The sequence below is a fragment of the Phalacrocorax carbo genome, chromosome 6, assembly GCF_963921805.1.
Source record: "Phalacrocorax carbo chromosome 6, bPhaCar2.1, whole genome shotgun sequence".
NCBI lineage: Eukaryota > Metazoa > Chordata > Aves > Suliformes > Phalacrocoracidae > Phalacrocorax > Phalacrocorax carbo.
In genome coordinates this window covers 11,532,378-11,554,393 of record NC_087518.1, presented here as the reverse complement: position 1 = coordinate 11,554,393, position 22,016 = coordinate 11,532,378, and the positions used below count along the sequence as shown (strand labels likewise).

Below are 22,016 nucleotides of genomic sequence, written 5' to 3'. Positions count from 1 at the left end.
GGGTGGGCTTCCCGGCCCCGCTCCGACTCCCGCCGCCTTCTCTCTGACGGTACCGACAAGGTCACCGTCGCCTGCGTCCTTGGGTGCCGGTGACCGGAGCTCACTGGGCGGGGAAGCGGCGGCGGGCAGCCTCCCGCCGTCCCGGGGCTGGGGCGGAGGGAGGCGAGGTGCGAGGCCGCGTGTGGCCCCATGGAAGCGGGGAAATGGGTGTAACGGTGGGGGGGAGGGTGTCACAGTCCCTTCCTTCCTGGCCGTATCCCCCGCTCCGCTGCCAGAAAATGGGGTCCTCGGGCGGGCTTGGGGCTGCGGGGGCTCTGTGGGCTGTGGCCATGGTGCCGTGGGAGAGCCGGGGTCTCTTCCCCCGTGGAGGATGCCGCCGAGGCTCCGAGAACTCGGTGTCCGACGGCGTGTGCCGGAACATCGGGGGTTTCAGACCGTTGTCGTCCCCCCCCGGCTGGGTGTTACTGCCATAAGGCAAAACCCAAACCCAGAAAAGGAATTAACTATTTCTTCAGTAGAACAGGAGATTCCCCTTTTCACTTGGATAGGAAACACTAGGATTTTTTTTTCTTCTTCTTCTTGTGGTTGACCCAGGAAGTCATCTTGTCGCCAGCCTTCTGGTTTTTTTTGGTTGGTTTTTTTTCCTCTCTCTAGAGGTGCAGGGAGGAGGGTATTGCTTTGCTCTGGATCCTGTGGGTAAGCGTTGAAGGCAGTGACAGCAGCTGCTGTTGGCTCTGGAGCTCTGGTTGCTATGAGAGAAGCTTCAGTAGACTTGGCTGCTATCTCCAGGGAAGGACAGCAGAGCAGCCTCCATTAGTGTGGTGGTGGGGAGATGGCTGGCTCGCGTTCAGCAAAGGGCTTTACTTTTCAGGCTGTTTCCACAGGTCCAAAGCAGATGCCAGGGTATGTTTTTGTCTGGTGAGACAAAAACCTACAAGGTGGGTTTCGTCGCTGTTCTTGAGTTAATGGAATTGCATTAAAGTGTGGGCTGGAAACCCCGAGTTACTCTTTCCAGATATTTTGGTCCATGTGAAAAGTAGAATAGGGAGAATTGATATGATCTTCCTGTTAAGCGAAGGCTGCAGTCGTGTCTCGTTTGAAGTCCAGTCTCCTTTCCAGCCAGTAACAGAGCCAGATGCTTTCCTTATTGTTTGTATGTCTCCTTCCTCCCCTTCCATCGCCTGGGCCCCACTTGCCTTATTGACTGGAATTTCTGCTGTGTGCAGTGGGTGTGTGCAGCAGACACCAGCCTGCTAGTGCTGAGAAGGGATTTTCCATTCACAGACCAGGGAGCAGTCAAAATAAAGGCCCGGCTCAACTTTGGGACTGCAAACAGAAAGGAGCGAGAGGAGTTTTCCTCCACTGCAGAGTAAAATTTACCCTCTGCACCTCCTGGGCAGCTGTATGTCAAAATGTACAGAAAATGATGCTCTGCTGTGGAATAGGGAGTTGAAACCTCTTGTGAATAATGGGGAAGATTCTTCTCTTTTGGTTGACTCAAATGCTTAATGAAGGAACAGTTTGCAGGAGGCCATTTTTGACATGACTCTGTATTGTGGAATCTGCCAGCTTCTATCCCCACACTCTGTCTACTTCACTGCAATAGCTTCCTTTTTTCTTTTTTTCTCCCCCCAAAGGAAGAATGAGTGCCTTTCTTATCTGCTTAACTAACAGCCATTTGGCACTGGCTGCTGTTCGTATGATATTGTATTGTTGACTTGGAGCTATCCGTGTATTCCAGTGTATTTGTTAAAGATGAAACTGCTAGTTGAGGTATGCAGTGTGGGAAATGGGAATACATTAGTGTTAGAAAACAACTGCCATCTTTGTAAACTAACACCTCTAATGGGGAGCCCCTTGCGCTGGCCTGAGTTACCAAAATCAGAACTACCATGAGCCTTGAAGGAAAAATTTTAGGACCACAGAATAATGTGAGAGAGATTAAAGCATGCCGTTAAATCTGCTTGACTGGCAGCAGTCACGTGGTAGAGGCCAAACTCTGAGTAGCTCTTGTATTTGAGTATCTGTAGCACCCAAGTTGTTTCACAAGGGGGGTGAGCAACTTTTAACCCACCTAGAATGCCTCCATAGCTGGGGCTGAATGTGGTATCCACTGCCTAGCATGGCGTGGCATGCCAACAGTAAGGAACTTGGGGGTTTGTGAGTACGAAAACTAGCTCCTCGGTTTAATAAAATACAGCAAGTGGTCTTCATGGTCCCTCAGTCTTTGTTTACAGTCTCTGTGCATTGTTTACAGTCTCACTGTATGTTATAATGGGGAATTAATCCGCTGCCTTGCATCCTGTTGAATAACTGGCACCACTTTGACAAGGCCCTGGCTTTTCAGTTTACTGTCATATCCCAAGTGACCTGAAAGTAATAGTCCTTAGCTAACGTTGTCTGCGATTTCACTACCCCAAAGTGAGGCAGTGAAATCCCACGTACGTTTAAATTCCTTTTTAGAAAGAGGACTTGGTTACAGCCATATCTTTTTTTGAAAGTAATAGGTAGAAAAAAAACCCATAGGAAAGAGATGGCATTGAACTGGCAACTCAGAGTGTGCAAAGGCTTATGTGTGGTTTTTTTGGTTTGTTTTTTTTTGGGGGGGCGGGGGGGGGGGAATCAAACAGCTACTGCTGATTTGAATTTTCCAGATGAAGTAAAAAAAAGGCATTTTTAATTCAAAGTTCCAGGTGTGAAGCACACAAGGGAGAACTAAATGTGCGATGTCCCAGCCATGTAATTTATTGGCCTGACCAGTCTATTCTTTCTCCCGTTTTGGGTGATCAGACTTTTACAAACTTACTTTGAATGATGTGATGAGATAAAAATGTTTCTATCTATTCTGGCAATAGTAAAACAAACATAATGAGCGTTCAGAGGTTTGAAACTTCAAAAATCATTGGTCTCATGGCAATATTACTGTATTACAGATGCACATTTGTGTTCTTACTCTGGTGCTGCTTGTGTGTGTGACTCTGAAATCTCGCCAGTGAAATCTCGTGTTATGTGCAGTATATCAGAAAGGTTGCAATACGCAGGTTTTTTTATATATATACAAGATGTAGTAGCAGTACTACTAGAGTTGAAAGCATTAAATGTATGTTTAAATATATAGCATGTGAGATATTAAGTCTCAGTTGCCGCTGTGAAACTTAAGCTGCTGTTTGATGTTAAAATAAAGACTTTGTTGCATTTCACTTGTCTCCTTAGCTTTTTCTCTTCCAAATTAAAAAAAAAGCGCAATGGATGTTAAGGCTGATTCTACAGCCACACCTTGGCTTCCCTGACTGACTTGTGGCAGGAGTTAGTGCACACTAAGTTTGCACTTTTTATATTGTTAGAGTTTTGTATAAATCTGTCTTAGCCTAAACCTTTGCTTTTTTTGATCATGGAAAAAGCCCTGGACTGTAATGCAGCAAGAGTTCAACATCTTGAAACTGTGGGAGCTGAGGGTTTTTTTTAACACTTTTTTTCTTAATTCCTTATTGAAGTTGCTGGGGGTTTCTTGGGTTCGTGGGTTGTTTTGTTTTTTGGGTGGCTTGGTTTTTTTTTTTCACAGGATTTGCTATTTTGGTGGCAATTTTCCAGTATTCCTGTAGCAAATCAGCCGAGTGGCGGCCCCTGTCCCTGCTGAGCAGGGAGAATGTGCAGTGCTCCTAGCCTCCCCGCTGAGCTCATGCAGGGGTGGGACTTGCTAAGCTGCTGAAATCGCAGCTAGTGCCCACTGAGCATGCTGAGAAACGGTTTTTTCAACTGCACCTAGTTAAAATTTATTTTTCTTCTATAATTAGTAAAGATGCTCTTTGTCTCAGAGGATGATCTACACGACAAATCAGGAGATTCTTGTTCATCATCCCCCTTCCCCTTGTGCTCATGAAGTATTATTTTCCTGTAACAAAAATAGCTAAAGGGATTTTTCCCTCACTTCAGCTGATGAGTCTGAACTTGAAAAGCTGTAGCCCAAAAGAAATCTGCAGTGAATAATAGCCCTAATGCTACTTTTTGTTGCCACAAGCCCTATAGGAGCATTAGTATTGTTTAAATTGTAAACCTGCAACTTTCTGATCCTTAAATCTAATTTAAATGCTTAAACAGTAGAACAAACAAATTTTTAAATAACAAATTTGAGAAAGACAAGCTTTCTTGGTGAGTTTTATTTTCTTCCTACCAAACACACACAAACCCCAATAATTTTGATGAGCATTATGGGAAATACTCAGAGAAGTGTACTGGAGTGCTCAGACTTCAAGGTGGAAAAATGTGGGAGGACTTGTCAGCAGTTTGAGTGGCAAGCTTTTAGTGAGCAGGAGAAGTAGTTTCTTTTGCGGTCAGGAATTTAATAGTCCCACATTCACCAAACATGAAGAAAAAAGGGGGAAGGAAGAGGGAGGAACATAGAAGAGTGGCATTGAGAAATAGTCAGGAATTTGGCTTTTAGAGTGAAGTTTAGAAGTCATCTGTTGTTTATGCTAAAGTTTAATCCTTATAAACTTGATAACGTAGACAGGTCTTGCATTCCTCCCCGAGGGTCACAGAAGGGCTAAGTTTAGCAAAGAGAAGGTATCCAGAGCAGTCAGATCTATGCAGTTTTCAAGGTAGCGAACTTTTTTGCTTATTCATCCCATTCTAAAGGAGCTTAGTTTTTTGGTTTGTTTTTTTTTTTTTTTTTTACTTACAAGCGGCCTTTTGAGACAGAACATGAGTTTTAAAACAAAAATGCTTAAGCCTTAAAATATTTCGAAGTAATTTCAGAGTAGAAAGGTCACAGTGCTTTTGATGTGTTCATATTTAGAGTGTGATTACAATTGCAATCATACACATTGACAAGAAGGTATTGTCTGGATTTGGTAGCTGCTCATTTAGTGACTCAGGCTTATTCCTGTTGTCCTTACAGAGCTTATACCAGCGTTTTCTTCTGCAGCCTTGTAGACTTACAGGACAAAACTTTTTCAGTGACCATGCCAGCAGCCCAGAAAACAGTTTGAAGTTCTGATACTGAGAAGAATCCTCCTGACATTGATGTGAGCAGTTTGAAATGCAAGTCGTTGATAGGGAAGGAGTGCGAGACCCCGCCATCAAACTTTTTAACAGAATGTGCCTGCTGCTGATGATTCAGTAAAAGGAAAAAAAAAAAAGTCAGGATGCAGCTTGGAGTTTTAGTTTGTCAGTGCCAGATAATGCAGCCTCTTGGTTTTGCATAGGCTTTGAATCATGAAAATAAGTGGCTGGAGGAGTTTTGAGGATTGTGTTGCATGGAACTATTTGGATAAGGAAGCCCATGTCTGACAGTGTTGCTCAGACTGGAGAGGGGAAAGATGCAGCTTGCTTCTGGGAGCAGCATGTGGGAGCTGCAGAGGTGATAGTTTGTAGGAGGACGGGACGGGTAAGACAGAGCTCTCGTCACAGCTCCAGGTAGTGCAGAGAGTGGGAGCAGAGGAGTGTTCTTCAGTGTGGCCCTATTCCCCAGCTGTGCCTCTGCCCAAATTACATCTTTCTGGTAATGCTCAGTGGCTCTCTAGGACTGATGCCCCTCCAGGATGTCAGTGTGGAAGCTGCTCCCAAGGAGCAATTCTCAAATGTTTTTATGGGAGAGAGCGAGGAGGTGAGAATGTGCTTGCTTGTAGACAGGAAGGAATACACTGGGAAAGGTTTTAAGAACCACTGATTTAGGAAACTGAAGTACCCTGGGGGCCCAGCATGGAGCCCTTAAAATAGCTGGCATGTCTCAACCTGAGTTGCAGTATCAATTTATAGATACTTGGAAGAATGTATGAGCATTTTGCATTCATGTGGCCTTTAACTAAAGACACTAAAACAAATAATTTCCTGTGTATTGGTGGCATTAGGTTGGAATAACTTCTAATCATGCTACAAGAATGCTTTCAGTAATGTGGCTGTAGATTAACTTTTGCCACAGCAGAGATCTGGAGGCTTCCTGTATAAATACAGCTAAAGTGAACCTTTGAAGAAAAGACAACTGCTTGATCAAGTTAAGTTAACTGCTTGACTGTAGAGGAGGCTGGCTTTCTGATTCAAAGTTCTTTTGCTGCTTCATGAATTTCAAGGATGTAGGGGTTCAAGATGGCCTGGAGATTAATAGGGAACAAGGATGCTTGTAGGGTAAAAATCAGGTTCTAAGCTTGCCACAAATGCACTTTGTTGTGCAGTTCTAATATCTACCTCAGGGTTTGCTCGTATATGGAAATTTGTGTGTTAAACTGGCATGGGTGTTTGTGACACACTGTATATCCTTTGCACGGCTTTGTGCAGGTTTTTGGTGCACACTAGCGATACGGTTCCGTGGCAATTCAAGCTGATGTGATGTGCTGCTGCCACAGTCCCGCTCTCCTTCCCACCTTCACATTTGCCTCTGTTCTGGGCCATGCCTACTGCAGTAGTGAGCTATTCAGGAAGGCTACCATGACAGAAACAAGTACATTTCACTTTTGGAAGTAAGAGTGTTCTGCTGCCTGAACTGCTTGCCTGTGGGGTCAGGTTAGCACCAGTGCAGAAAGGGATGGGGAGGCTGCACTGAAGCTGTGCCAACTGAAGTCAGCTTGAAACTATTGCAGAACTGCACCCTGTGTGTGAGGTTACTCCGGGTGAAGTTACACGAGACAGCTGAGTACGTCCAACAGCTCTGCTGCTGAATGGGGGAAGTTTTGCTCCCCTTTCCTCTCCCACCCAATGGGGAGTTCTGCCTTTTCTGTTTGCCAGCTCTGGTTCTTGCCGGATCTGTTTTCAGAACTCCTCCAGCTCGCTAACCCAGCAGAAAGCCATGTTGGGGTTATTTTATGTTTTGGTTTTTGCTGGACTATTTTTTTGCCGAGAGAGACCTGAATTGGCTCACCAAGAGATTTGAAAAGTGTCCAGAGCCCATACAAAATAAATGGGGGAGAGCATATGGGTGGAAGCGCAGAGGATGTGGTGGGGACCAGAGGAGGGGAGTATGGTCTCCGCCTTTCAGTGGCAGCACCCAGTGCGGCCAGCTCAGGCTGTCCCCTGGAACTTCACTCCTTTGAAAGGAGAGCGCTCACCACACAGTGCATGGTAGCTCAGTCTGTGAAATACTGTGGGTTTGTGCCCTTGCTTGCTGTGCATGAAGTACTTTCTTTAGATAAGCATGTAGTTTTCTGTGTGAAAATTGGCGGTTTAGTCTTTCCTTTCTGCTCATTTGCTCAGGAAGCTGGTCAGATGTGAGTTTTAATGTAGGCTTGATTTATGGTAGTGGAATGGTGTTATAACCTGTTTCAAAACAGCCAGTTCTTGTAGGTATATTTTTGCAGAAAGTAAATACAGCACAGAGCTGAAGTGATGTCTTATTTCAGAAGATGGCAAAATATTAATTGGTATACAACTATTACAGACCTGTGTAAATAAACGTACCACACAATATAGCGTACCCTTTTGGTTGTTTTTTTTAAAATCTGGTAATTACAAAGTCTTTATTTTGCATTTACTTGCCAGTCATTATGACTTGTGAGGTACCCAGGCATACAGAAAATTATGACTTTCTGAGGGTGCATTGTCAATCAAATTATAAAAAATGTAGTAGTAAAAATACCAGTAACATGAATTCCATCTAGCTTTGCTGAAAATGTATAGAGACATGAATGTGACTGGAACAGTGCAAAAATTTAATTCAGCCAATGCCAATTGCAGCAGAAACTTTAATCCTATTTCTTTAATATGGAAAACTTGGTTATAGCAGCATATATTTGAAACAGAGCAATTGTCTGTGTACTGCAAATCCCAGTGTGTGCTGCTGCATCTGCTCACTATGAGTTGGGGCTTTTAGTTTCCTACCTGGTGAGACTATTTGGTCTAGTAGAACTTGAGGCAGCATTTTGGCTGTTTGAGTTTGAATGAAGTTATTTAAAAGTTAGCATGTCATGACATCTCCAAATGCATATTGCTGTGCAAAAAATTCATGTTGGGTGTGGGCTGTATGCCTCATAAGCAGGAAATCTCATCTGTTTTGAGGGTAATGTTTTATTTAATGAGAATCTTCACAAATAGCTCCAAATCAATCATGTTGCAGTAAGGGAACTAAGCAGATTGTATTTGCTGTGTTATGCTTCACAGCTGATAGCAGTTGTTTTGACATTGCAGCATGGTAGCTGAATACCTGGGTGAGCAGTAGGGTGATGTATGCAGGTAGAGTTTCTGTGCACTTCATCTGAACCGTTGCGTCCGCTCCCTGCACGTGCCCCCAGATAAGTACCCAGGGTTGGGACACATCCTTTATCTGACAGCAGCCGGGCAGAAGGTGGAAAGTTTTACTAAGAAATAGACGTTGTATTTTGGGGTATGTCGTCCCAAACCTGTCTCTTTAGATAAGCGTCTTGTCAGTAGGAAGATCTCTGCTGACGTTAAAACTACAACTTGTGAGATATGTAAAGAAAGTACCTTAATGCTGCCCCACGATGGTCCTCTTTGGAGAGGCTGTTCTTGGGTGCTCTGCCTGAGGTGAGAGGCACTTGGATGCCAACCTGCCAAGCCGGAGGCATCCTTCACACACCTATGGAAATTGCTGTTAGTGCTGCTGGAAGAGCGGCACTTGTTACCTTTCCATATTAAATCCTGAAACACATCGAGCACGGTGTGGGCTGGTCGGAGAAATTCAAGAAGCCAAACACAGATGGGCTTGTATCTGGTGGCACAAGTCCACTGTTTAGTGGATTCTCTTCAGCCACTGTGGGTTCAGAATATCCTTTAGGAAAAGTTCAGATACAGACGTTGTAAGAAGATGAAAAATTCACAAACTGGGTAAAGACTTTCCCCACAAGCTGCCAGAGAACGTAAGAGTGAAATTAATATGTCACAGTTCCTATTCCCTGCTCCTGTATTTCTAAGTCTTAATGTGAAAATAGAAGTAAAAATCTAATAAAGAATAAAGGAGCTAGCATATTCAAAAAGTGAGGCTATACACTGAAACCTGTGGTCATTAGTTAGGCCTTTCTTAGGCATGGCTTGGGGCTGTCAGCTTGAAACTGCTTGGCAGAAATTTGTTGAATGCACGTGGAGAAGAGGACCTTGAAGGAGCAGGGAGAATGAAATGGCATGTCCAAATGTTGATATAACTTCTCTGTTTTTTGCAGAACTGTATGAAAATATAACCAGGACCCTCTTGGAGAAATCCTTTGACTTTTTTTTAAAACCATGTTCCACATCAGTGATGGATTAGGGTGATTTAGGAGCAGGAGCAGGCTCTTCTTGTGAGCAAAGTTTGTAGCTTTGTGATGCTTTTCAAGCGTCAAAGTTTTAGGCATCACTCCTTTTTCTGAGTGATAGTGAAGTAGGCTGTTCCCATGAGAGTCTCTGTGTTGGGGCAACATTTGCAAGGAATTCTGATATTTTCAGTTTTATGTAAAGAGAAGGTTGTGAGGGAGGAAATAAATGGCCTTGACACATATTTGAAAAATGATGGAAACTTTTCAGCATTTTATAAAACGAAATTACCTAAGTTGTTAAGAAAGATGGTTGTTACTGAAATGGTATGTGGGTTTAAAATGTAAAAACTCACCTTGAACAATGGGACTCACTATGGAGTTCTGTGAGAATTGAGGAAGTTTAATTTAGCTGAGGTTAAAATTTTTCTGGTTAAACCAAATCATCACAACTTTTGGGGAGGCTGCTGCATCTCACCCAGGATGCATGCCTGGGTACTTAGCCTGTACTGACCGTGAATGAAACAAGTGAAATGGCCGCAGTGATTTACATTTTTTTTCAGGTGTGTTTTCCCCACCCAGCACTTCAAGATGCAGTTCTGTCAGGGCAGTTTGTCCCCGCTCCTGTTCTGTTTAAATCTATTGATTTAGTTCTAGCTATCATGTATGGCTTGGAACATTGCATGTGACATCTCAGAAGTAGTATTCTGATTTTACTGATAGGAAAATTGAAGTGCAAAGAAGGATTAGCTTGCATAGGACATCTCATAGACAACGTGGAGGTAAAACTCCTGGTCTAGTGGTACAAATTGCCTCTCAGAATTTTTTAGGTAGCCATCTCACCCACGACAATCCTCACCTCTTTCCGCACATCCATGTTCCGTATGTACCTTTGGTTTCTTTCAGTAAAGCCACCAGTGGTTTTAACACTGGCGTTAATAGGTGCGGTGATACGCTGTGTAGTGGATACAGGTGGAAGAATCTCCTGTGCCGGCTGTTGATGGACAGGTGTGGTAGTATGAGCCAGGGCATTTTTGCTGCTTGTTTTACTAGCATTGTAATGCTACAAGATAGTTTGGGTTAGGAACAATGTTGCTACTGATTTGTACCATCAGGACCGATAAACTGTGTAAAGGAGACTTCAGAGTATCTTGGCAAACTGTGTTTGGATGTTTAGTGCACACAAAGTCTATCTGCATTATCCAGGAAGATAATTCCTGTCTGTGCTGTTTTCCTCCTGTGTTGAGATCAGTCTCCCATCCGACTGTTACACAGCTGAGGTCTCAATAGTTCTCAGTTTTTCCATAATGACAAAATCAAATTAGCCCTACAATGACTGGTGCGTGTGAAATTCCTCTCAGTTAAAGCACGTTGCCCTGAATATTTTCTGCCTACTTTTTTCTTGGGAGAATTCAGCGTCTTGTGTTTGAAAGGGAAAGGAGAAAAGATGCAGATGAGGAAATGCTGGTGCTTAAAGTACAGGGAGGAGCGCGTAGCTTGTGTCTAGAACATAATCTGTCCAGCTGTGGCTTAGTCATCTTCAGTCTTATATAAAATGCGTCCAATCGGAATAGTTGAGCATCTCCCCCCTGAATGTGGCAAACCAGCATCCTTTATGCTTATGTGAAGCTGTAACAGGCGCAAGCCATCTTCTTAGGAGTGCCTTCATACTTGTGAACCTGCAGCATCCATCATGCTGTCAAGCCTCATTTATTCACGTGATGGGTTTCAGGGGTTTTTTTATTATTATTCTGTTCCACAATTTTTCCAGGTTTAAAGAAGTTCCTTGCTGTTGGCAGGGAATACAGCACTGATAATCCCAGGCAGGAGAGCAGAGAACGTAACATGAGAGCAAGAGTGACTCTCATGAGTCAGACTGAAGGTTTTGTTCACCTGACAGGGCCAAAAATTGATGCTTAGGGAAGAATGTAAGGTGAAAGGATCACAGGATCTTGGCTAATGTCTCTAATTTCAGCGTAGTAGTTCATGCTCTTACATTAAATCCAGCCCTGCTCTCAGGCATTTTGGACTTCTTTAAGGAAAGGGGGATAACTTGACTATTATGACATGCTTTTGTATGGATAGATTAATCCTTTGTTTATATAATTATGGGTTTTTTGGAGGCATGGGGGAGATCTTTTTAGTGACTGAAGCAAGAACTGGTAAGCTTTGTAGGAACTGGCCTGTGTGAGTTGAAAGATATTCTGTGCTAGTTAAGGGGTGATGGGCATCCTTGCTTAGGTAGTCAAAGAAACAGAACCTGTGAGTGTTTTTTAAATAAACGAACTGGTAAGGATAGGTGCTGGTAAGTCTTACCACTGTGGACATGGAAGATAACTTTTAAAATTGTATCGATACGTTTGCCACTAACATGTTTTATGAAACTACGGGGAAGCTAACATCTCAAGTCACCTGTGTATGCAGCTGAAGAACCATCTCCTTCAGAGGGGTGGTTAGAGCTGCAGCTTCACTTGGGTAGTTTGAAGCATTCTTCAAAGGCTTCTGAGAAAGTGTTTGATGTAGTTTTAGTTTTAAAAAAGTTTTACACTTTTTTCCATAAGAACTACAAATGTACTGTGCTCACTGTGAAGACTTAATGGCTTGGGTTGATGCTGCCTGGGGACCTCTAAGCCACAGTGTGTTGCATGATTTTAAATTCCCACCAGAGAACTGTGGTAAATCCATATGCTGTTTTAGGCTGTGCTCGACAAACATGGTCTAGCTCATTTGTAAGCTATGATGCCAAGTGTAGAAATGACTAGGTGAGATTTTCCAGTCTTTGTTAGGTGGAAAGTCAGATCATCAGAAGGTTATTTTTGGCCTTAAAACACATAGTTACACAAACACTTAGTGGCCCTGGAGAAGAAATGAGCAATGTTGTGAGCAACCCAATCCAAGTCGGCCCCGCTTTGGGGAGAGGAGGGGGTTTCAGTCAGTGAACCTCCAGTGGTCCCTTCCAACCTGGATTATTCTGTGGCTCTGTGGAAGCTGGACTGGGTGTAGGAGGTGTGGGGGACATGCCTGGTTTGGGTGGAGAGGGCAAGAGTTGGGAGGAAGAAGGCAGGGTACACTGACACTAGAAATGGTTGTGCTGGAAAAATTGCATTAACAGTGGAGATCTAAAATGTCTGGGATTATGACTTGGAAAGGACACACCTAGCTTTATAGAAGGTTGTGAGATGAAATCAGCTGTTAATTTACTGCTCTTTAGAATCTTTTTGTCTGGATAGCATAAAATATTTGATAAAGCTTCTGTCAAAGAGACACTAGTGGGATAATAAAGTATGTTTAGGGAGCTGTGAATTGTTTTGCCGCATTTCAACAAAGGATGTGAATCCATCCATTGCAAGGTGATGCATTTGTTAGCAAAACTATATGTTGTGGAACAGCATTTTGGAAAGCAGTAGCTCAGAGGGCTTTAAGGTCTTTATAGCTTGTGGCCTCTACGTGGTATTTGGGCCAGTATTTTATTTAAAAGTATTAATGTGGTTCTTGGGCATATTGAGGAGAAAAATAAAAAGTGGGGGAAAGGAATGCGAAGCAAAAAAAGTAATCTTATAAACACAGCAACACTGAGACTGATATTGGAATTGAATTTTGGTTTCCATGCTTCAAGAAGAATGCCAGTGTATTTGGAGAGAATTCAAAGGACAGCTGCAGAAATGATCCAGGGACTGGAAAATAAGCCTCATGATGTGAGGCTTAAAGGAGCTCAACTTACTCAGCTTATTGAAAAGACAATTGAGAGAAGACTTGATCTTTCTCTGAAAGGGCTTGAGATTTGCTGACAAAGGCATAGCAATATCAACTGAGGTTAGACAAATTCAATATTGAAGGACAGTTTCTAAGCAATGATAATAATTAAACTGGTTTACAGGAAAGGGGAAAGGAGCAAATGTTCATCTTAGTCTTTTAACATAGGCCCAACTCATTTCTTTCCGGAGAAAATATATTGTGATTATTATTTTTTTTAATGATGGTAAAACTCCTTTCCTGATGATGGAGTTTAAGAATCTTTAAAGGTTTCATACCATCATCAGTTGGTGCAAGTTCAGATACGTGCACCCTCAGTCAAATCCAAGATCATGAAATTAAGATTAATTTAGAGGAGAAATAGTTAACCTGGTGGTAGGATATACTGCCTTCCATAAGACATGTAAGATGTGAAGGGAACTCTGAAATTTAATGCTTTGTGGCTTGCATCGTTGGAACTCAGTTCTTTCCCATTCTGCGATGCTTCAGATGTTTAAAATATGGTTAAGGCTTTCTGAAAGCCTCTACAGAGAAGCCCTGATGTAACTGTGTACACTCACTGTATTCAGATGAGCATTTCTGAATTCCAGTTGACTGCAGCAGAAGTCTGTAAATCCTTTTCATCCTTTTTTAGAAACAGTATTAAAGAAACTGTACAATGGCAATATGATTACAATTCCTCTGAGAGGCAAAGTAAGCACAGGCTCTCCTGGTAGTTTTCATTCTTAAATTTATGTAGGATATTCTCTGCCTCTCAAGTTAACTGGACTTAGTCGGACAGTTTATTTGTGTTTGAAACAATATTAAATAATTGTTAGAAGCAGTATTCTCATAGCACTTTTTTGCTGGTCTTCGTGCCATCCAAATGAGAATACTTCAGTGATTCTATTCCTCCCTCACTTTGTAAATTCACCTGGGGAATTGAGTGACTCCGTTTGATAATGGCTCCAGATCATAGTTCTACGTTTTATTTGCATTTGTCCATTCCACCAATCCCTCAATGGCTGCCGAGTTTCTGGATTTCCATAGATTACCTTGTTCCAGGTGGCTTTGCAGGCATGGAGAGCTCTTAAATTCCCTTCTGGTAGCTCTCAAAATCTGCTGCTTTGTGCAGGTAGAGCTCTGGTCGGTCCTGCCGATGCACATGCTCTTCCTTGCCAGCGCAGGGGAGGACGTGGAGCTACCTGGGCTGTTCTCGCCTGTTCTCCTGCATGGCTGCATTCCTTCCTCTCCTCCTCCAGGTCGAGCCAGGGAGGAGCCCCATCACTCTCATCTCTGCAGCTTTGCAGTACAGAAACACTTCTGTGTCCTAAGGAAGAAGAGGCAGCTCAAAACCCTGTAGCTTTTCGAATGCTGAGGCTATTGATTTGTCACATAAATCGAGCTATTTCTGAGGTGGGAAAGAGGTTGTCTAGCAACTGCAAGTTTCCTTGCTTAGGGTGAAAGGGATAGCAAACTACAGAAACGTGTTGGAGCACTACACAGTGTGTAAAGCAAAGGCCTCCAGCTTCAAGATCCAGTGCAGCAATCCCTGCTACTCACCTTCTCCGGACAGCCCTGTCTGTCTTAACCTGCAGAGGCTGCTCACAGAAAGTGCTGCACATAAAAGAGATTGCAAAGGCTTAGCAATAAAGAAATCTTCCCACTTCCTTGCCTTTCTTCTCTGCTCTGTCGTCACCCCCTTCTCCCCACCATCGAGAGGCTGATCAAGATGACCTGCTGGAAGAGGGCTGTCAGCCTCTTCAGCACGAGCAACTCTCGCGTTTCAACCTCTTAGTTTCATCGTGGGGTTGTAAAACCTGTGCTTAGTTGAATTTGTGATAATCATGAAAACATCCTCGATATACTGCTCTGCTCATAACTAAATATTCATAAAACCCAGGGGTTGTGGTAGCAGATAGCATTTCATTACCGGTGTGTTTCAGAACCACTTGCTCAGCATCCCTTTTGCATGAGCTCCACAGCAAGCAGTCTTGGCCAACTGTTTGATGTAGTACTCTGGTGTTACCACCCACGTGCAGTAAAGGTGGTTGGTTATAGTGTTGTGCACTCATAGAGAAGCTCCTCTCAAAGGAAGAAATGACTAATTTTTCTGCAAGTCACCAGAAATAAATCTGGTTTAAGTGACACTTGTCTTTTTTCAGTCACCGGTTGCAGGTTTGTGACTGCTGATTTCTGGTTACCTGCATTTACTTTGAAAATGTGTTCAACTGGATTATCTACCTTTCACTTTGTTGACAAAAAATGGGCTAGTCAAAAGTGACTGTGGCTCTCAGTGCTGTCCGTACCACTGAGCTTTGCATTTCTTGCCAGTGGTTACGAAGCAGGTATTTGGGAGCTTCCTGAATAAGTGTTACACCTTCTCCTCTGTGGTTGTGAGAGCAAGTCTTTGATTATCTTGTTTTACCAAAAACCTATCAAAATAACTTATCAAAACTTACGTTCCTTAAAGCTTGATGGTCCAATATGTTGTTTACTGATGGTTTATTCTGTAAATCTGACTACTGTAACAATGTAATTGGGTGAACATCGACCGTGCATGGAGGATCCAACATGCAGAGCCAGGGCATGCCATGCTGCCATGTCGGTAGTACCAGCATTTTGGGATCAGCACGTATCTTTCCAAAATACAACACAACATGCGATGCCAATAAGCCAGAAAAGTGAATGACAGTAAAGAATATCTCTTGAACATGAGTCAGGATCAGCAAGCAGGTAGAAGCCCCAGAAGGCGAAATAAGGCTTTTTGGCTGATATGCTGCCTTTGGGGCTTTGTGATTACTCTCTGTCACTGTCCTACTGACTCACTCTGCTCTCTTAAGCAGAAAAAGTAGATCTGCAGGAAATGTAGGGATTTTCTAGGGGTCCCAGAACCATCTTAAATGACCAAGAGTGCTGCTGGGCACCAGTGCCTGGGCAAGTGCCACAGTCAGCGGTGTTTCCTACAAAGATGGCCCTGAGAAGGGGATGTGGTGGGGCAGTGCAGTGGGCTGAGCTCTGAAACCTGCCACAGTACTGGAGCTTGCTGAAATCCTTATTTACCATGTAAAATTCACTGGATTTTAATGCTTCTCGGTGATTGCATAGCTCAATTAGTAAATGGATCCGACTTGCTCTGTGTGGCGCAGGTTGCAGGTGTCTTCATAGCCTGGCTTCCCACTGGAGGCACGTTGGACAAGCCGGTGTTTGTCAGGGCGCAGCACAAGAGCATTACATAAGCTTGGAGTAACTTTCTTACAATGCAGAGAAAAACGTATTTGTGTGATCTTGAGCCCAGGTGCAAGGCTGCAAAACCCGCTAGTCACAAACCGCAGAGGGCAGGCTGGAGCCGGGAGGGCATTTCATGATGGTTTTTAGCAGGGGGGAAGGGTCAAAATGAGCCCTGTAATGGAAAGCAAGGCTGAACCTTCGCTTGGGAGCTGTGGCTCCGTAATTGCCACACTCTGATGTTGCCATGGCTGCCCAGGCTGTCCCTGCATGGTTTCCTGGTGTGTGAGAGCAGGGCCGAGGCTGCTGGTGAGCGGAGAGCTGCCGTACGTGTTTGGGGAGCTCAGGCATGCGCTGGCAAGCTGCGGTGACAGGAGGATCCCCGGCGGGGAGATTTGGGGCTTTGAGCTCAGTCTCTCCCCCATCTCTTCCCTCCAACAGATCAGAGGACAAGCTGTGAATTTTGCAGGACTTTTAAAACCCGCTTTTACTACTTTCTTGCTATCGTAAGGTCCTTCGTTCCGCCTGAAGCCATAGTTGCGCTAGGAGCAAGGTGGCAACATGAACTGGAGGATCCTGGGGGACATGGAGGGAGGCCTGGGGGTGCTCGCCAGGCCTGGATGGGCTCCGGCGTGTTTTGATTCAAGGTCCTTTGGCCGCGTTGCCATCTGCATAGCCTGTGAATAGTTTTCTCTGGCACAGACCTTGTTCCTTAGTGTTGCATCATCTCTGGGAGAAAGGCCAGGTCCGGAGCCCCAGCACAAAGGCTTTCTGAAGCTGATGAAGCTTGTTCTGTGTGCGGAGCATCTCTCTCCTTCCTGTCGTCCTTTCCACGGGATTCCTGAAGCGGCCTCCGTCCGAGAGCCCCTTCGTCAACAGCTGCTTTATCTCCGCCACTTCCTGCACACCTGGCTGATGCAATGTCTGCCTTGGAAGCTGCTGCTGGAGTCTCCTCTGGAGCTGGCTTGTTTGCCCCGGCTGGGAGTGGCCAGGCAGGCAGCCTTCATCACGTGGGGGCCTTAAATAGATGCATAAAGGACGTACAGCCAGACCTGCGAGGCAGAGAGTATTTAGTGGGATTATGGAGAAATCTTTTTTCCAATTCTAGGACTGGAGGTTGCAATCCTACTCCTGGCAACTTGTTTGTGGTTAGCCTTCCACTGGTTGCAACTTCAGGACACCGCTCAGTGCCAGTAAATTCTGCTGATTCCCCTTCTATATTCAGCAACTTCCCGTGACTCTGGACTGTCCAGATTCTCATGGGAACTGTAATTCTCTGGGTTTGGATTTGATCCTAGTTATTGCCCTTTATTGCTCTGTTTACCTCTGACCTTGCATGTGGGTATAGGCTTTTCTCTGAAATGCCTTAAAAACACAATTTCAAGGTCTAGAGGTGGTGGGGGTTTTTTGAGGGGGGGGTATTGTCTGACAGGCCTTTTAATTTAGGGTTTGTCCACTTAGGAAAGTTTAATAGTTACACAGGTACAGCCACTCATGTGAGTACTATTACATTCACAAACAACAAAACCTAGAACAAAGAAGCACCCTGGTCTGCTAGGATTAAACCAGTATCATTTACATTATTTAATTTAATCTTGAGTCTTATTTTAACCATAGCCATTTTCTGGTGTAGGGAGGCCTCTTGAGTCTGGAAACATAGGATTTATATGTACAAAGTGTGGCAAACTGAGCAGTGGTGCTTTCTAGTGCTGCTGTTCCTAGTTGTCTGCTCTACTGTTGCAGAAATTTATTGCCCCTATAACAGTATGTAAAAGGGAATATGTATTTTACCTGTTTCTGCTTTCAGTCCAGTTTTCTTGCCATCAACTGCACTTGATGAGACATGGCAACGTTTCCTTCCTGCCAGCTGTTTTGGCAAAGGGGACAGTTGCAGCAGTAACATCAGCTGCCACAGCTGGATTCACTGGAGGTTAGCTGTCAAGCCCTTAATCTCAAAATACCGGTTCTGAACCTTTTAGTTTGCAATTTCTTATTTTTGTGACATACAGAGATTTGACTGTTCTCCTTCACGCCGTGGGAAAAGAAAGCAAGTATCTCAGAGCATAGAACCAGCACAGCAATTAGGATGTGTTCCCCTCACTGCAGAATAATTTTACCCCATGGCTGTCCCAAACCAAAAGTTTGTTGGACTGAAAGAAGAGAGGGATGTTCTTCCTCTTTCCTATTTCATTTACTTCAGTAATTTTTGTATTAGCATTTCTGTGGGTCTCATGTATAATTCTTTTTACTCTTGTATTGCTGCATATCTTTCAGGAAAGAATAGAAAACAGTATTTGCAAAAATAAAAGTGTTTTCAGGGGGTCACCTTCCTTTTGTTTTTGAACATATAATTTTAAATGCTTCAGGATTTGAAGAATTTGTCATCTTCGCTATCAACTTGTCGTGCTGTGAGGTAGAGGCAACGTAAACCAGTGTTCTTAGCATAGAAAGGGACCAAGAATTCTTCTAATGAGTCTTCGTTTTTTTCTGAATTCTTCCACTATTACTGTTATTTTTTAAGTTTTATTTTGATGATTACCATTTTTAAGGTGTTAGCAATTTCTTACAGGTTGCTAGATTTTCAAAATATTGTCCCGTGAAGTTTTCTTGAAGATTTCCTCTGTTCATGGCCCGTAAAGTTATGAGGACTTTCATGTGAAGTTCTCTGTTGGGATAGTAATTTTCCCTTTACGCTGAGGTTCTAATTCCTTTAAAACGTCATCTCTATCACCATTCTACTCAGCAAACTGTGTGTGCAGACCACGCAAATGCAGCTGGGTCCCTTGTCATCAGCGTGGGGTGCAGGCAAAGTTTCCCGGTGTCTGCTTGCCACCTCCCCATAAACATACCTCAGAATAATTTGGTTTACCACGGATTGCCGCTACCCTGTAATTTGCTTCCCCTTTCTAATTTGGCATGTGTTTGTTTATGGAATTATCCTTGTGTATGACTCTTCAACCAATTTCAAATCGATATAAATTACACTTTCCAGTAAGGTTCCATGATGAAAATTAGATGTTTTAAGAAAGTCCAAACAAGCCCTTGTCTGACATCCCCACCTCCGGAGTGTATTGGATTGTAAAGAATGTGGCTGGATTGTCCTGTAGAAGGTATTTCTGGAAGTAAAGTCTTATCTGCCCTTCCTTGATCTCTTACTAAATTTTTCTTTTGTTTCTTATCATAATACCTGAAATCCTTAGTGATTCAACAAGAAAAACCACAGGATTTTCTCTTTTTTTGTCTGCAAAACAAAGAGGTTTTGCAGAACTTCTTGACTGATGAAGCAGCAGCAAAGTTTTGAAGCTATTCTTTTTGCTTTCCTTGAGTAATCTCCGCAGTCTTGGGTCAGTTGCTGAGAATACTTGACTAGGCATTTTGTAATTTCTCTGCTTGATGGTTTAATCTCTTTCAGTTGCTCACTGTCATCGTTTGTAGTTCCTTAGGGTGTAGTTTGCAGAAGAGTTTAACTAAAATTGGTGTTTTCTTCATCAGATAAAATGATGAAATCCCATGGATGAGCACGATGAAAGTTGCCTTAAAATAGCTTAAACTTAGTTTAAATAAATTTAATCAAAAGACTTTTACTTTCCATCTGTTTACCAAATTTTATCAAAATCAGTTTAACTTGCTTGTACTGCAGGTTTAAACAAGGCTTACATAGCCTTCACTGAATGGCGTTATCATGCTGACTTTAGCTAAGTAGGTGTATTTGTAGACATGTGTTGAGGTAGTTTCCAGTGCTTCCGTAAAGTACTTTAAGAAAAATGGGAGCCATTAATATGATTTCGTATCTTGTGTGGAACAACTTGACTGATGCCTGTGGATGCCAAAAGCTGTTTGGAATCACCTGTGTCCTAAAAGCAGCTTTGTTGCCTTTCCCCGATCCTTGAGTCCAGGTCTTGTGCAGCATGGTGAGCAGGATCAGGTCTCGCTGGGTTGGTGCTTTCTGACACACTTAGCAAATCATGGTTCTCCAGATCCCAGAGAGCAAGATGAACTCCAAACCAAATGTATACATACAAGCATTCTTTTTGCATATAGTCACTTATATATAAAACAGGAGAGAGTCTTAAGAAAGCTATAAGCTGGATACATCTTTAACCATTGCACTACATTTGTCAATGATTTGCCTATCATGGTATCCGTATGTAGCTAGTAATGAATACTTGTGTTGCCTGTTATTTTGATCCTTCCAGTTGTAGAGTAGGCCTGACTTCTCCCAGACCCCGTGGGATGGATGGATTGCTGTCTTGCTTTGTCAGTCAGCTAGCAAATTACATATGGTACTAATGATAATAGTAAATACTCATGTTAATATTTCATTTTTTAAAACTGGCACAGCTGTTTCCTTGCTGCTTAGTGAACTGAGGTTTTTTTTTTCAGAGCAGAGCTAAGCATTTGTATTGCCAGATTGAGGCACAGTTGAAGTACTTTTAGGAATCTGTGTTTCAGAGTAAGTTGGAGTTAAATGACTTAAGGATTTGTCTGCTTTGCCCCTGCCTTTGTGTAGGTGATCTTATGGAACAGTACGTCTGAAATTCTGGGGATTAGACGCATTTTTGAGCTAGCCTTTCTAAACACAGAAACCCTTGATCCGATTCTGTTTGCACTAAAGGTGCTTGCCCTTCTGTGAGGATCTGCCCTTGACATGAGGTGTATGGGTGTGCTGGAAAGAACGGGCAGTGCTTGATTGGACTTGGGTGGACTGTACTTGTATTTGGGTGGCACCAGCTGATGAGACAGGGTGTTTTCAATACGGTAATTGAAGTGCCTAATGTTTATATTAGATGCCCTATAGATTTTGGCTATTCTGAAACTTCTAGGGGAAAAGATGAATGAACAGGATCCATAAGCCTGCTAACATATTTTTTATACTGCTCCACTTGCAGAGAGGTTTGCTACTGATGCAGATGACAGCGTAAGTGTGAACCGGTCAGAATTTGCTGGCTCTGCCCCAGATGAGGTTAATGGAGAGGATGCCAAGAAAGGCTGCATGGCAGAGCTGCTATTTCCAGTTTGCCACCAGCATTGGCCTATGGCAGTGTGAGATGCAGGAGAAAAATGTGCTTTGAGTTTTGTGACTGGTAATGGCTTGGGAGCATAATGTGCAGCTCATTATATATGGAGCTTATCCCATATAGATGACCTGCAGGCCTGTTGCCAAGCACAAGAAGGAGGATGGTTGTTATCATTTGGATGGCAGCAATCCTGGATTGTCAGAAATCTTGGGTCTGCATCCAATTTTGGGAATTCAGTAACTAAAGTTGTTGGGAGGTGTGGGGAGTCATACAGGAAGTACTGGTTTGTCCTTTGCTATCTGCAAACAAGAGATATGTGAAAAGTGGCCTTCATTAGTGCAGGCAGAAGGGATTTCCCCATCCTCCCTGCCCTAGCACGCATGTTGAAGTTGTATATAATCAGAAGAGGCTTTTCTCAGATTGTCCATGGTGTGTTTTGTACCAGTGTTACCTTCTTATCATTCTCAGCAGCGCATAGTGCTAAAATACAAGTCCTTTGTAGACGCAGACCTGCGCTGACACTGCAGAGAAATGGGCTGAATGTCTCCATCCTCCTCCCCCTGCTTGGTAGCTGCTTTCCCCTTGAGCCTATGACTGTGGGAGAGTGCCAGGGGAGTGCTCCCCCACCCCGAGATTCTACAGCAGCACATGAGCAGCAGCACTGAATAGTGACAGAGTCCAGGCATCTGAATTTAGGTAACACATGCAGTCTCTGAGGCTGCACCCACGGTTTTTGTTGGGGGGGTAAGTTTTTCACAGCTCTCAAATATTTTGTAGGGCCTGTCACCAAGTGTTGCCCACCGCGGGTGCCTGGAGGTGTCTGAGAGACCAGGACCTTAGTGAAAAACAGGAACAACCACATCTT

The 22,016-nt window shown here is 43.5% G+C and overlaps 1 protein-coding gene across 6 annotated transcripts in view; it reads left to right on the top strand.

Moving 5' to 3' along the window:
* The window catches only part of SETD5 (SET domain containing 5), a 69,084-nt gene that overhangs the window by 795 nt on the left and 46,273 nt on the right, over positions 1 to 22,016 (top strand). The gene's annotated exons all lie outside the window — the stretch shown is intronic.